Consider the following 15,552-nt stretch of genomic DNA (forward strand, 5'->3'; position numbering starts at 1 on the left):
CAGCCGTCACTGAATAGAGGCAGCCAGTGGCTTCCCGTGAGTGGCTCCGATACCCCTGTGGTCGAAACTTGCAGCATGTGTCCTGAAAAACTTTCTGCTCACACTTGTGCCAATCATTAATTCTCTCTTCTAAATGCAGTCAATCATGATAAGCCACTCGCATCGTTAATGGTAGTGGCTCTGATACCACCGCCGGCAGGACTTGGCACTCTCCTCTCCACCCTCCTTAGTTTTGCAGCGAGACGGCCCACTCTTATCTGTACTACAAGTGAAAGTAGCCTGTATAATTGCGTTCCATACGCTACCAGGAGCGTAATCGCTAATAAGGGAAGAGATACCCGGGAGTGCGTACAATCCTGTGGGAGGACAGTGACAACACATTTATCGGTGATCACAAAGTGGAAGTAGTAACGCTGCATCCTCTTTGCATCCCCAGGCTGCTTATTTGTACAGCACTGTACATCCAGCGCTGGAGCCATTCGTCTTGTCTTACAGATGTTAACAGGCATCAACTCACTTACAACCAGCCATGGGTTTCACACTGACATATAATGACGCATGCACCGCCCAATGTTTACTTTATCCAGAGTCAGCATCATGTATGGGGCAAAAAAACATGTTTACTATAAAAGAAGTTTTATTATATTAGAGTTTACTATAATAGGCATTGCTCCCATAAATGTATAATGGAGATTGGCCCGGGACCTGAAGAGGTAGATTACAATATCAGAGTTTATTATACAATACAATACAATACAATAACATTTCTATAGCGCTTTTCTCCCATAGGACTCAAAGCGCTTAGGCTCTCTCAGATTCAGTAATTGGTAGTAGGATGAAGTATTCACACAACAAAAGTTATATTTCTGCAAATGCCAAACTGAACAGGTGGGTTTTCAGTCTGGATTTAAACACGTCCAGGGATGGAGCTGTCCTGATCTGTTGAGGTAAGGAGTTCCAAAACGTAGGGCCAGCATGACAGAAGGCTCTGGGACCAAAAGTTTTCAAGTGGACTCTGGGTATGACTAGATTATTAGAACCTGTGGATCTGAGAATGCGGGGATTGCTACGCAGCTGCAACATATCTTTCATGTATGCAGGGCCCAGATTATTCATGGATTTAAATGTCAGTAGGCCGATCTTGAATAGGACCCTCCATTCTATAGGTAGCCAGTGAAGGGAGTGCAGGACTGGCGTTATGTGGCAGTGACGGGGTTGGGTGGTTAGCAGTCTGGCAGCAGTATTCTGTATCAGCTGTAGGCGGTATAAGACCTTTTTTGGAAGGCCATTGTAGAGAGCATTGCAGTAGTCCAGTCGGGAGGTAATGAAGGCATGAACTAAAGTTGGTAGATCTTCTGGGGGGATCATGAGGTGCTTGATTTTTGCGATGTTCTTAAGTTGAAAATAGGATGATTTCACCACAGCCGAGATGTGAGTTCTGAAGTTTAAATCCCCATCAATTACAACTCCCAGAACTCCCGAGATTATACTGTATAATATTTATGTGTCCATTATTGTATGTGTCACTATAATATATCATACACACACAGGACTCAATGCTACCCTCTGCAATGTTTTAAGTGATTTTAATAAAGGAATAAGTCCCTTACTTTGTATACGCTTTGGACATGTTTTTGTGGACATTGATTGATTAGTACACGGATGGCTTTTTCTTGTATTTGAAAGTTTGCCTAAATTCATCCACTGCATTTTATAAGTTGCGGCTCTTTTTGTTTACATACTGAAATGTATCACAGGTGAGATGGTGACATCTTTAGTCCTCTCAGGTGATCTGTATGGCATGTGAGTTACTGAGAGTTCTATGCACAGAGGGAGATACTGCTTGCTTGGCAGTTGGAAAAAGCTGTTATTTCCCACAATGCAACATTTTTCACAGACAGCAAACTGTCAGGACCATGGTTATGACATCACTGGCTGGGAGAGGTTTTACCACAATGGGCTCTATTCACAATCAAACATGCGGTAAGAGATTTTTGACCGCTTTATTACCGCCAGTGATAATTTCCGCATTTTTTCCACATTCACTAAAATTTTCCGCATAATGTAAAAATTGGGAAAACATGCGTAATTACATAATAACCATGCAGAAAAAAGTGGCATAAAAAAACTTGTAAAAAATAAAAAAATATTAAAGTCCAGCAAACACAGCGCTCAAGGCTCCAGACTACATTTAAAGGGACTCTGACCTCTAAATAAAAACGAAATTGGTACTCACCTGGGGCTTTCTGCAGCCCACCGTAGGTCGGGAGGTCCCACGGTGTCCATCTGGCTCTTCTCCCTGGGACTGTCCAGAAATGGCTGCCCGGCGACACTGGGCCCGAGTGTCAGGCTCCTCTTCCTTAAACGTCACCACGCCGGCCGCCTCGTGTCATCATGGCGGCCGCCGTGACAGTACTGCGCATGCGCGATTAATGTCACGCCGGCCGCCAAGGGGCCAGCGTAGTGACAACAGACGTGATGTTTCAGGAAGAAGGAGCCCGACACTCAGGCCCAGTGGAGCCGGCGGGCAGCCATTTCCGGACAGGCCAAGGGAGAAGCGCCAGATGGACGCCGTGGGACCTCCCGACCTACGGTGGGCTGCAGAAAGCCCCAGGTGAGTACCAATTTCGTTTTTATTCAGACCTTGGAGTCCCTTTAAATAGAGTGACCAGACGTCCCGGATTGCCCGGGACACGTCCCGGATTCGGGGTCCGCTGTCCCAGGCTTAATGAGGTCCCGGGAAACGTCCCGCTTTCAGCAGCGGGACGTCCCGGCCTCGGGACTCTGGCCACTCTCTCCTCAATGAACTGGCAGCGGCGTCTATAGACGCCGTGCCAGTTCATTGCCCGCAGCCCCGCTCCAGCCTCCTCTTCCGGTGTCTGTTTCCGACACCGGCAGGCGAGCAGGGCTACGGCAAGATGGCTGCCGAAGCCCTGTACTGGAGACCTATTTGTGTCACTAGTACAGGGCTTCGGGCGCCATCTTGCCGTAGCCCTGTCAGCGCGGGAGAGAAGAGCAGGAGGAGGAAGACGGTCCCGGGACGGAGCAGCGCGCCAGAGGCCGGACACTTCTGCCAGGTGAGTAAATGCTTTCTTTTCCAGGTGAAATGTTTGCCCGCATTGTTTCTTTTCCAGGTGAAATGTTTGCCCGCATTGTTTCTTTTCCAGGTGAAATGTTTGCCCGCATTGTTTCTTTTCCAGGTGAAATGTTTGCCCGCATTGTTTCTTTTCCAGGTGAAATGTTTGCCCGCATTGTTTCTTTTCTGGTGAAATGTTTGCCCGCATTGTTTCTTTTCCAGGTGAAATGTTTGCCGCATTGCGTTTCTTTTCTGGTGAAATGTTTGGCCGCAGTGCGTTTCTTTTCTGGTGAAATGTTTGCCCGCAGTGCGTTTCTTTTCTGGCGAAATGTTTGCCCGCATTGCGTTTCTTTTCTGGCGAAATGTTTGCCCGCAGTGCGTTTCTTTTCTGGCAAAATGTTTGCCCGCATTGCGTTTCTTTTCTGGTGAAATGTTTGGCCGCAGTGCGTTTCTTTTCTGGTGAAATGTTTGCCCGCAGTGCGTTTCTTTTCTGGTGAAATGTTTGGCCGCAGTGCGTTTCTTTTCTGGTGAAATGTTTGCCCGCAGTGCGTTTATTTTGTACTGACATGTTGCCCGCATTGCGTTTATTTTGTACTGACATGTTTGCCCGCATTGCATTTATTTTATACTGACATGTTGCCTATTGCGTTTATTTTCTGGTGTCCGGGGTAACTGTTACTGCATTTATTATTTAATGGTCATAGATGGCTATGTTTGCTGCTTTGTGGTTACGGTATACTATTAGCATCACACAGTTTCTGCACACCCATGATACAAAGTCTCGTTTGTCCACATCATGGCGTAAACACTGCTTTCTTATGCCTCGCTGTTACATCATTACGTTAGCTCCGCCCATACAATGTCATGGCCACGCCCATTTTTTCGGCGCGGCGCGCGCCCCCTCCCCCAGTCTTCGCCGCTGCGTGCTCCTCACTCCTTCCCACTTTTCGCCGCGGCGCGCTGCGCGCGCCGCCCCCCACCCCGTCCCAGGTTGGACCCACAAAAATATGGTCACTCTACTTTAAATCAATGGGAAGCGAAATACATCACCAAGTACTAGTAGGTGATATTTGTGAATTTTGTTTTTTTTTTGCTGGAATTACAGACTTGTACCACACGTTTTACTCATGCAGGTAAATAATGCGTACAATTTTACGCTAATTTTACGGTTAGTGATCATGCGTAAAATGGTGTGAGTGTCCAGATGGTCTTATTTCATTCGGGAATTTAAAATGATTGTGAATAGAGCCCAATATCAGCCACACAGAGCCCTATTATTGTGGCTGATATGTGTGATGCCCTGAAGCCCTGCACATTCTATATACTGTACTTTTTCACTCTTATTTCCTGTGTAAATGCACCCTAAATAAGCTCATTCACTTGTCCGTCCTATACATTATGCAAGTTTGTAACAAAAAGTGAGCATATCTATTTCACCCCACAATCGACTACATAAGCTTAGCTTACACAACAGCACTTCACAGTATATGCTACTATAGTATTTGCTGCTATTATTATATACTGCACGTTAATATTATTACTATATTGCTATTACTTTGCTATATATAATATATAAATGTGCACACCAGCACGCTGCAGTGAGTCATTATTTGATTCTTGGATCAAAACTGTGGAACGCCAGCCCCATTGGTTGCCCCTGGCGCGTCAGTCAGGAGTGTGGCATGTTTTCCCCACACAGAGCTCGTCCCATTCTGCTATGGATGGTCCACGTGACCTGGCAGCCCTCATGTGATTGGTGTAGCAGGTTGAGATGCTGCAGGCTCTGCTGATTATTCGCTCTCCTGCTTGCTTGGCTGTCGGTGGTGGCCGAGTTGCGTCAGTTCTGGGCTGCGTTGGTGAATGAGGGAAGGTTGTTCTGTAGGTGAAGTTGAGCTGCAGTGAAGAGCCACTCAGCGGTATCAGACACAGTGCACAGGAATAGCGACGGGCGCCGTTGGCAGCCATGGAGAAGGTGAACGAGCCTCCCTGGTAAAGGGCTATTTAGCCGTACAGGTGAGCATGGGCGAGCTGCGTGCACTGGGCACACTACTACTGTCACGTGATTGGCTTTTGACAGGTGGACTGAGAGGCACATGCTGTGAGCAGAACTGGAGCTGCAGTGTTTTATAATATTCACCTCCATGCTTACTCGGTTACTTTGCTTTATCTAGGGTGAATGTCTCATACTTTGATGCTGGATAGTAGGCAAACCGATTTACTTGAATATGGAGTTTTGGGGTGTAGGTGACCCTCTGTTCTACCCTATACCCCTTGTCTATGCAAAGCCTAACCTTGCCCTCTATTCTGTATGGCCATATACTACTAGACATTCTTGTTGAATAGTGCCATATCTCTGTGACTGGTTAAAGGGGAACTGAAGAGAGAGGTATATGGAGGCTGTCATGTTTATTTCCTTTTAATCAATACCAGTTACCTGGCGGCCCTGCTGGTCTATTTCTCTGCAGTAGTATCTGATTAAAACCAGAAACAAGCATGCAGCTAGTCTTGTCAGATCAGACTTATAAGTCTGAAACACCTGATCTGCTGCATGCTTGTTCAGGGACTATGGCTAATAGTATTAGAGGCAGAGGATCAGCAGGGCTGCCAGGCAACTGGTATTGTCTAAAAGGAAATAAACATGACAGCCTCCATATACCTCTCTCTTCAGTTCCCCTTTAAAGCAACACTGAAGGAAGGGAGGGGGCTTGAGCTTAGTATACTCTTTCAATTTTGATTGGGCGATCGCTGACCAATTTGACCACCTCCATGTAGTATGGGAATTTATCTACACAGTAGAATTCCAATCTGTTGACCCTCATACTACATGGAGATGGTGTGTTCCAGACTTTAGATTCTGACTTGAGGGAAGGCTCTGGATCCCATAGATTTCAGGTCCTCTCTGTGTCCTCATTCTAGTACTGGCCCCCTCCCAGTGAAATTGTTCGACAAACAGGTTGAATACATTTAAAAGAGACTCTGAAACCTCCCAAAAAAAACAGTTTTTACTTTGGAGACCTCTTTAGTATTAATGCCATACCTGAAACGCTGCATCCCGCAGCTGAACACTCAATCACCCCAAACACCCCTTGGCAAATGTTGGCGCTCCTTCCGTGTAGAGGTAGAGCTTTGTGCAGTAGCTCTGCTTTTACTTGTGTCAATCTGTGCGGATCTCTGCCTCCTCCTGCCTTTCTCAGTCTTCTTTCACTGGGGGGGGGGGGGCTAGGAGAGGCAGCGATCAGCCCAGATTGATGCGAATGGAGGGAGAGCTACAGCGCAAAGCTCTGCCTCCCCCGGGCAGCAAAATCCACGACCTGGAAAGTCGTCTTACATGCCAAGATGTATGCAAATCTGGGTTTTTGGGGGTACTTTTGTTTTGTTGCTCTGTTTCTCACAGCTACAATAAACCTACCATAACAATCCTGGACTAGTCATTTCTTGGTCAGAAAGCAAACTAATAAAATCAGCAGGATACCAAATAATTTTCCCTCGCTGTAAATTTCTTTAGACACTAGTCTAGTATATGGGACTCGGAAGGAAATTTCTGTGAAATTTCACTAATGTAATTGGGTGGATTGCACCCTCTCGAACTGCTGGGTTTCAGATAGTTTGTACTAAACTATGCCCACACTATTCAACCAATCACAATGCTTCATGCTGTAAGAGGGTACTGTGATTGGAGAATTGTTCAATATGAGGTTTCCTGCTGGGTCCCCTAAAGTGGACTAGCATCTTACTTTCTTCCTATGTCACTGACTATACGGTAGTAAGTAAAATCGGAATGGTTACTTATAATACCCCATGAGAAAACTGACTAGTCAGATTTGACGGATTTTCATTAGCTAATGTAAGAAGCATCAACTTAAAGTTGGAGGAAAAAGTAATTTATGGTACATTTTACTTTAGGATAACTGTTTAATTTTATATGTATGTGTTTACATGCAACTTTTCATGATAGTGGCTACGTGTAACAGTAAACTCCACCCATTTAGATTCTTAACGTGTGTGTGTGTGTGTGTGTGTGTGTGTGTGTGTGTGTGTGTGTGTTGCACATAACCTTAAAGGGGAACTTCAGCCTAAAAAAACATACTGTCATCAAGTTACATTAGTTATGTTAATTAGAATAGATAGGTAATATATTATCTTACCCACCCTGTTTTAAAAGAACAGGCAAATGTTTGTGATTCATGGGGGCTGCCATCTTTGTCATGGGGGCAGCCATCTTTTTGGTTGAAAGGAGGTGACAAGGAGCAGGAGACACAGTTCCAACTGTCGTGTGTCCTGATTACCCCTCCCAGCTGCACACGCTAGGCTTCAAATGTCAAATTCAAAATGTAAAAAAAAAAAAAAATTGCACAAAAACGGCAGAATGAGAACAACATCAGAAATTCCATCATGCTTTGCACAGCATCAGGGGAAAAAAGCCCGGGCAGTTTTTTTCTGTGCAGCTAAAAATGAGGCTTGTATAAGAGAAACAAAGTTCTGATGCTGTGAAACTGTTAAAGAAACACCAGGCCTTTCCAGTGCTGCTGAGTCGATTTTTAGTCCGGAGGTTCACTTTAATCTGTCTTCATCATTTACCTCGTACCAGTGCATGAGATATTCCAGCTAGCTAGGATTCAGTTACTAGAGGCCCCCAGCATTCAAACTGGCTCTTCAGCTGACACCTATGTGTGTCCGTCCAGTCAGGACTGTGGAGTCGGTACAAAAATCCCCCGACTCAGACGACTGTTCATGAAACCTCCGACTCCAGGTACCCAAATATTGCTCCGATTCCACAGTCCTGCATCCAGTACTCAACAGTATTGCGCATTGAAATAATAGTGGACATGCGCAGTACTCGCTTACAAGACATCTCAATGAAAAGTAATATGGTAAGAGCTGCATAAGAATAGCAGAGAATATGGGTAAACTGGCTGAGTAATCTGACTATAATAAACTAATGCATCTTGAACATATTTGTGGTCACACACAAGTGGGAATGTTGAATGATTGCAGATGTTTTTCTTTTTTTTTCCCTCTCATTGGCCTTTATATGTACATAGATATGTATGATCCTATTATTGAAAAGCTTACATTTTGAATAATAATAATCCGAAAATATGTATAGTGCTTTTCAACTGTCGGACTCAAGGCGCTAAAGAGCTGCAGCCACTGGGATGCGCTCAAGAAGCCACCCTGCAGTGTTAGGGGAGTCTTGCCTTGAACTCTTTACTGAATAGGTACTGACCCTAGCCAGGATTCGAACCCTGGTCTCCCATGTCAAAGGCAGTGATGCCTATTTAAGAGAATCAGAAGTTTGAACCAGGGTGCCAGAAGGGGGGGGGGGGGTTATAGACAGTGGAGGGAGGAGGAGATACTTCAGGCACGCACGTTGATTGCAAATGGAGAATGGGAAAGTGTGGGGGGATGTTGCTAAGCTGCTGCGGGTTGATGAGGTTGATACCTGGAGCTTGCTGCAGTTCAGACACTTCTTGTTGACCATTGGCAACAAGGAGAAACATTCTATGAAATTTACTCACTTTGAGAGCTTCTGCATAGATAGGGGGCAAATAAGGGGCACCTTGGCGAGGATTTATGCATATCTGGGGGAAGGAAGGGATCACACCCAGGGTTATAAGAACAGATGGAACATGGACCTGGGTAGGGGACTGTCGACGACCCAATAAGATAGGATAATTAAAATGACTCTAGGTGCTTCCGTGTCAGCTAGGGTTCAGGAATCGGGCTATAAAGTGTCTATGAGATGTAATTACACTCTAGATAGGCTGAACTGGATGTGTGGTGTGGACCCCGATTGTGTGAGATGTGGAGAAGGAGTGACTTGCTGCTTATAATGTGTGGTTGCAATCGGTACAAAAATCTGCCGACTCCGGGTACCCAAAATGGCCTCGACCCCGGGTACCCAAAATGGCCTCGACTCCGACTCCTTAGTCTAATACTTAACAGGTCTGTGGGTTTTTAGAAAAATCATCAGACTCCGACTCCTCAGTTTATGAAATAAACGACTCCGGATGCCCAAAATTGCCCCGACTCCTCGACTTTGACTCCGACTCCACAGCCCTGGTTGCAAGAGGCTGGGAGACTTCTGGAAGGGAGTGAAATGGTATTTGTGGGAGTTGGCTGAGGTACCCATATCTGGCGATCAGTGCGTGTGCTTCTTACACCTTAATTCTGGTAGTGTGAAAAAATATAGAGGATTCCTGGGGATGCATTTAATAAATGCAGCTAAGGAGATGTGAAACAGCTCCCTCCATTCTCGACTGGTTTCATGAGGTGATACATATACAAAGAATGGAGGAGCTGACACAGATCATGCATAGAAGGGAGGACCAGGGTTGGGAAAGGTGGGTGGAATTTGGCAACTCCGACGAATATAGAAGGATTTGAGGGAGGAGTTGTTAGATAGGCATAGACTTAAGACGGGGGTGGTGACACAGCTTGAAACATTTTGAAGGAAGCGTAGAGATGGAAAGAAAATGGTTGCCATATGTTGAACAGGTGAGAGATAGGAGGGAAACTTTCTTATTCATTTTTTTTTTCTTTTCTTGTCTCATAGGGTTATGCCCATAGGTTGATATTAGCTGCCCCACACCTTCCCTTGTTACTCTTAACACTAACATATCTAACAAATGTTAGGGCATATGTCTGGCTACCTATACTGGGGCGGGGGCCTCTCTAGTTACATAATATTGTGCACCTCTCTGGCTACAAATTACAGGGGGATTATCTGGCTACCTATAATGGGGGGCACCTAATGCTGGGGGTGCACCTGGCTACCGATACTGGGGAAGGATACTGCTGGCTACCTGTACTGAGGGGCCCTCTCTAGCTTCCTAATACTGTATGCTCTTCTGGCTACCTATACTGGGGAGGGGGCCTCTAGCTATCAAATACTGGGCACCTCTTTGGCTAAATATTAAGGGGGGGTACCTCTGTCTATATATAATGGTAGGGCACCAAATGGTGGGGGCACATCTGGATACCTATACTGGGGAGGAAGGCTGCTAGCTACCTAATACTACAGGACCCTCTGGCAGCTACCAAAGATTGGAGGCTACTTTGACTACCTACCTATACTGTAGGGTACCGAATACTAAGGGGTGCCGCTGGCTACAGTGTGTCCTAGTCTGTGTTTGGGGGGGGGGGGGGATTTTCCCTGAGAGCATTGGGTCCCCTGTTCAAATCCATGCAATTTGAGGATCGTGGAAAGGCACTCTATGATAGAATAGCTCGGGTGCTTGACACTGAGACATAAGCTGTGTCTCTATTCTGTATACAACAATTCAATGTATCAGCCCACCAATTCTACCTTTGTGGTGCCCAATTGGTGGAGTGTAGCTAGCCCTGAAAACCTCAACTAAGCACTGTTAGCACTGTAAATATGTATTGCACTCCCTAATCCCTTGTGTATATAGACCTTCAGCTGCATTCATTTGTTTAATGTGTGTGTGGTGGACCTTGATTGAGCAGTCTAGGTGTATGCAAGCAGGCTGACATGCAAAAGCAAATCTGCCAGCCCTGTCTTTTTGCAATACATTCCTGCACTTTTGGTCAACATGCTAACCACACACACCTGTGGTATTATACCATAAACCAACATCTATGCGATTAAGTTCAGGTTTTCAGGGCTAGCTACACTCCACCAATTGGGAACCACAAAGGGACAGCAGCTTGTGCTTTTTGCACATATGTAACCTAATATGTGTGTGGGGGGGATAAGCAAAGGCACTCGCCTGGACTTTTTTGAAGGCATTTGTTTGTGATACAGGTGTTTTTTGTGTATATGTACATGTATACAATTGTGGATAGATAGATAGATAGATTTATTTCCTTGTGACTCTCAAAAAAAAAAAAAACGTGTCTAGAACCAAGACACCATCTCCTGTATATTTGTGGGACTTTGAATCAATACATTATTCTCGTGTTGCACTGTAAGACGTATCCTTGTAGAGCATTTTCCCTAACTTTTGTTCTGGTGTAATGTTCTCTCTTTGAAGGCTGTAACATTAACCCTCCTGGCGGTCTATTAGAAACCGCCAGGGGGCAGCGCAGCACTATTTAAAAATTTTTTTTTTTAAATCATGTAGCGAACATAGGGCTCGCTACATGATAGCCGCTGTATAGCGGCATCCCCCCAGCCTCTTCGATCGCCTCTGGCGATCTTTGATCAGGAAATCCCGCTCAAAGAACGGGATTTCCTGAAGGGCTTCCCCGTCGCCATGGTTACGGGGCGGGATGACATGGACGTCGTGATGTCTAAGGGAGTCCCGATCCACCCCTCAGCGCTGCCTGGCACTGATTGGCCAGGCAGCGCACGGGGTCTGGGGGGGGCACAGCGATTAGCGGCGATCTTGCGCGGAGTGGCGGCGATCGGAATGCACACGCAGCTAGCAAAGTGCTGCAAATCGGCTCAGCGGGGCCTGAGAAATCCTCCTGCGCGGCATAGCCCGAGCTCAGCTCAGGCTTACCGCCAGGAAGGTTAAGGCCTCTTTCACAGTGCGAGGTTAAAGTCGCACGTTAGAGAATGTTTCAACGCAGACTAACGCACAGCAATTCTGAGTCTGTGCGACATTCACAGTGCACATGTTGCGTTTGTGTGTAACGTGTAGAGTTACTAGAAAGTGCTGCATGCTGTGCGTTATACACGTTATTAACTGCGTTGGTTGGCCTGTTTGCAGATGCTCAGTAATGACTTGGAAACATACTTTTCATTGCCTGTATGCTCTACTGTATGCGACGATAACAAGGCATTAAGTTGCGTTGCAGCTTTTTTTGGAGCGTTGCGTTGTAATTTACGTTGCGACTTTAACGTTGCATCAAAATGCAACATCCTACTGTGAAAGAGGCCTAAATAGCATAGAGAGGACTAAAAATGGGTTACATAGTGCGTTAAATACAACCAGTGTGAAGTGTAATCTCCTAAAGCATTTCAGGCTTTTTATGGTTCGTTGCTTGATGTTTAAATGACTATTATGCAATTACGATTCATTTATGAAGCCCTTACTAAGCATTTTAGTTGCAAGCAGAGCAAGAAAATAGATAGGGCCAGCTGTCACAAAATAATACATTGAATGGCAAAGTGAGTGAGTAACCACAAGTGATCAGTAAGATCCAGTTCAAACAGTGCTTTCAAGAGTGCTTTGTAAATGTATGCAATATGCAAAACACAAATGCCTGTGCACACAAATCTCTCTACTTCAAAAGAACGCATTGTCTTGGTAAGATAGTGACTGCATTCTCTCCTGGTGGGAAGACCTACAACATAAGTGATTTGATGCTGTCTTGCTTGACTTTGAGTCAAGGTTTGGTACCCTTGCCTAATGAAGATCTATAGTTTTGGGTGCCTTTTTTCTTGTATAAACCCGTTTCTCAGCTATCTACAAATAGTGTTATCTGTCCTGTGTAGAGGGGAGGGGCGGCAGATGGCTGAATACGTAGCAATAGCATTTGGCCATTTATTTCCAGCAAATCAGTCATGGTTGTTGGATGCCTGTATGTGTTTTGCAAAACACCCAAAACTAGCTCAAATATTTTGGCCTAATTTACGGTTTAGGAAATCTAGTTTAGTTTAATTGAGTTTCCTTGCCACGAGTTTGTGTGTGTTCCTTACTGAAACATGAGCGAAATTTGGCTTGGCTTTGTACTGGGGAAAAAAGTAGCAAGAGTTGTACACAAGTCCCTTGGTATGTCATTGAGTCGCGGTGGGCTTCTCTGTGACTGAACACAGGTTGTGGAAGGGTCTTTTCTTTTTATCTGTGTCTGTGAGAGTTATTAAGTTCCTGCTATTACCACACTGGTACTGGGGCTGGGCAGATAAGGTTAGAAAAAACTTGCCTCTGTTATCAAAATGACAGCTGTATGGTCCGTTATCTACAGAGCTACGACTTGTATATATTTGTGTTTCTGCTGTCAGTCAAAGGGGATTGTCTCTTTATGCTGCATCAGTAAGCGACCTCTGTAAAGCTCTGGGGACACTAGTCTAACTGGCCAACTCAGCCAAGAACTGTATATAACGTGTACAAGGTTAAATCGAACCTGAAGTGAGAAATTTTAATTAAAGCAGACCCCTCCCACTGACATTGCATGCTGGGACACCTACTACATGGGCTCCTGTAATCAAAAACGGAAACAGAATTTCAGAAAAATCGCTTGCGTTTGCCTGTCTATCCTCTCCTGTCACCTAGTAAAGCTGTTTCACCAGATGTCCACACTCGCTCTTGCACAGTATCAATGCACTCCTCGGAACTACTTGGGGACAGCTGTTCGAACCAAGCAGGTCGAAAAGCTTCACTGGCAGACAGTGGAGGAACAAGAATGCCCTAGACTATCCAGAATCTTCCCTCTACTCATTTAAGTAAACCAGGAGTGAGAATTTGATAATTGCCCATCAAGTGGTGGTAATTTACTAAACCATGTATACAGACAAAAATAAATATTGTCTACCTGATCTAGTTTTAATCTAATAGTGTATGCTTACATTAAGTAATGTGACTTTGAGGACCATTCCAAAACGTTCTCCGCTCTTTTTTTTTTTTTCGTAAAGCAAAAAAAAAAAAATCTGGAGTGGCACACCTTACCCGTGGGTTTGGTGCTGAATTTGGGTGCTCAGCCACATCACCCAATATATCAGTAATAGCAAACCTAGTTAGGTCTGCACACCGTCGTCACAATGCAGTTTGTTTTATTGCATATACCATCACAAGCTTGACCGTTGTTTCAGGACCTCGGAGGACATTATATGACTGCACTTTTCTGAAGAAGGGGACCCTCCGAGGCCTCGAAACAATTGTCAAGCTTGTGCTGATCTATGCAATAAAATGAAATGCATTGTGACGATGGTGTGCGGACCTGTAGTCCTTTAAAAAAAAATAGAATGGACTAGAGCAGTGACCTGCAAACTTGGCTCTCCAGCTGTTAAAGAGGAACTTTAGCCTAATCAAACATACTGTCATTAAGTTACATTAGTTATGTTAATTAAAATAGATAGGTAATATAATCTCTTACCCACCCTGTTTTAAAAGAACATGCAAATGTTTGATTTCATGAGGGCAGCCATCTTTTTGGTTGAAAGGAGGTGACAGGGAGCAAGAGACACAGTTCCAACTGTCCTGTGTCCTGATCACCCCTGCCAGTTGCTAGGCAATGAGAACATCAGCAATCCCTTCATGCTTTGCACAGTATCAGTGGAAAAATGCCTGGGCAGTTTTCTTTGATGGGCAGAGTTTAGCTTCTGTGCAGCTAAAAAAATGAGGCTTGGATAAGAAAAATAAAGTTCTGGTGCTGTGAAACTGTTAAAGAAACACCAAGCCTTTTCAGTGCTGCTGAGTAGCTTTTTAGTCTGGAGGTTCACTTTAAGGAACTACAAGCCCCACAATGCATTTGCCTTTATGAATCATCACTGTGGCTGTCAGACTCCCGCAATGCATTGTGGGACTTTTAGTTCCTTAACAGCTGGAGAGCCACATTTGCAGATCACTGGACTAGAGGGGAGGCATCTGGATAGTCCACAGGGACACCAAGGAATCTCCAGGCCATATCTATCTATCTCTATCCATCTCTATCCCCCTCTGCCCCATGGTCCTTTTTCTATTCCCTCCACGGTTAAGAGTCTAATTCTTTCCTGCTCGCTTTTTTCCCCTTCTACTTGCATCTTGACCTCAGTAGCATACAGAGATGCAGCATTGATTCCCACTCCCAACCTCTGCCGCTAATCAGTCCCCAGAAAAAATCAGCTCATATATAAATGGTAAAATTACTTTATATTGTATTTGGCATATTGATGTAATGGAAATGCAAGGGTGTTGAATGTGCGCGGTTTACAGCAGTTACAGAATAGAACACGTGATGAGCAATGATTGCATTCTAAATAAATGCTTAATTGTCTACCATAAATCTTTCTTTCTTCTTGGCTTTGCTTCTGGTCTCTACACTGCTGCCAAAGTTCCTGATCCAGGGACCGCATGGGAGCCTAGAGGAAGCTGAATGGGGAAGGGGGCTTTACTTAATACAGCGCACTGATACAGCCTCATTGTCGAAGGGATTGCATTTGTGAATTTAGTTGTACCTCAATGTTGTTAAAGTAGACATTTCACTGCTTATCTGCAGACTTTGGATCTCCGTATAAAAGGCCCTCATTCCACCCACCTATTCAATGCCCCTCTTGTTTCCACCTACCTTCCTTTTTACTTCTTAGCTTATGCACCCATCCCACCCCAAGGGCCTGGAACCCGCTATCGGCGCTTTTCTAAGCGCTTGTGATTTGAAAACCTCTTGCTAATGTAATGATATGTGTGATTCCACTTGAGCAATGAGATATTTTGTAAAAAAAAAAAAATCCCCCATAGCATTGCAGTAGCAAGAGTTTTTCAAATCACTGGCGCTTAGAAAAGGCTGCTGGTGCGTCCCAGCCCTTAGGCTGTATACACGTTATGAGCACTATGAGTGCTTTTCTGACCATCAGCACTTTTTGAGCTTAA

At 44.9% G+C, this 15,552-nt stretch overlaps 1 protein-coding gene and 1 long non-coding RNA gene across 4 annotated transcripts in view; one reads left to right on the forward strand and one right to left on the reverse strand.

The window, feature by feature from the left end:
- LOC137524941 (uncharacterized) overlaps positions 1 to 5,066 on the reverse strand; it is a 166,689-nt gene extending 161,623 nt beyond the window's left edge. Inside the window, exon 1 of the long non-coding RNA XR_011022818.1 lies at positions 4,663 to 5,066. This is a non-coding gene — a long non-coding RNA (uncharacterized lncRNA). The remainder of the gene's footprint in view (positions 1 to 4,662) is intronic.
- Positions 1 to 15,552, forward strand: part of GPR155 (G protein-coupled receptor 155) — a 104,182-nt gene that overhangs the window by 4,253 nt on the left and 84,377 nt on the right. For 2 of the 3 annotated variants that reach the window (XM_068245468.1, XM_068245470.1), the window contains exon 1: positions 4,842 to 5,089. The exons of the other annotated variant lie outside the window; for it this stretch is intronic. The gene's annotated coding sequence lies outside the window, so the exon portion shown is untranslated. Of the gene's footprint in view, positions 1 to 4,841; positions 5,090 to 15,552 lie in introns of those variants that run through there. 3 annotated transcript variants of the gene reach the window in all.

The sequence above is a fragment of the Hyperolius riggenbachi genome, chromosome 7 (genome assembly GCF_040937935.1).
Source record: "Hyperolius riggenbachi isolate aHypRig1 chromosome 7, aHypRig1.pri, whole genome shotgun sequence".
In the NCBI taxonomy this organism is placed as follows: Eukaryota; Metazoa; Chordata; class Amphibia; order Anura; family Hyperoliidae; genus Hyperolius; species Hyperolius riggenbachi.